We start from the raw sequence: 816 nt of genomic DNA on the forward strand, positions 1-816 counted from the left end.
GGGCATCACACACATCCGTGCCCGAGGCAGGATTCGGTAGCGGTCGCGCGGTTCCAGACTGAAGCACCTAGAACCGCTCGGCCACAAGGGCCGGCCATTCTCAAATAAATGCATGTAGTTTGGATAGTTTGCGTGTCGTGAGACCCACTGCCTCAATACGTATAAGCAGTTTCTAACTTAAGCACTCCATCTTCAGGCCACAAGTGGCCCATCGGGACCATTCGACCGCCGTGTCATCCTCAGCTTTGGATGCGGATAGGAGGGGCGTGTGGTCTGCACACCGCACTCTCAGTCGTTATGATGGTTTTCTTTGACCGGGGCCGCTACTATTCGGTCGAGTAGCTCCTTAGTTGGCATCACGAGGCTGAGTGCACCCTGAAAAATGGCAACAGCGCATGGCGGCTCAGAGGGTCACCCATCCAACTGCCGTCCACGCCCGACAGTGCTTAACTTCGGTGATCTGACGGGAACCGGTGTATCCACTGCGGCAAGGCCGTTGCCTTTCTAACTTAAGGAGAGGTTCTTATTCAAATGAGCAAAAAGTAGGCAAAGTTTGGAAATTTTTTGAGACACTGAAAAGACATACAAAGGATCTGTTTGGGACTATGATTGATCATACTATGAACTTTATTTTAGATTTTCAATACAAAAGCAAAAAACAAAATGCCGCCCGTAATTGTGATTCGATCAAGGGCCTGCGAGTTTGAAGTACGCAGATTGTGTACGGTGTAGTCCCTCAGGAGTTACCTGAAATCAAAAAGGGATAACATCAGTCGACTCTACATTAAATTTATGGGAGCTTATATCGAACCACAA

At 48.8% G+C, this 816-nt stretch overlaps 1 pseudogene; it reads right to left on the reverse strand.

The window, feature by feature from the left end:
* Positions 1-383: 383 nt before the first annotated feature.
* LOC124723442 lies at positions 384-501 on the reverse strand (annotated as a pseudogene).
* Positions 502-816: the final 315 nt, after the last annotated feature.

This window comes from Schistocerca piceifrons, chromosome 1, assembly GCF_021461385.2.
Source record: "Schistocerca piceifrons isolate TAMUIC-IGC-003096 chromosome 1, iqSchPice1.1, whole genome shotgun sequence".
NCBI classification, from domain to species: domain Eukaryota; kingdom Metazoa; phylum Arthropoda; class Insecta; order Orthoptera; family Acrididae; genus Schistocerca; species Schistocerca piceifrons.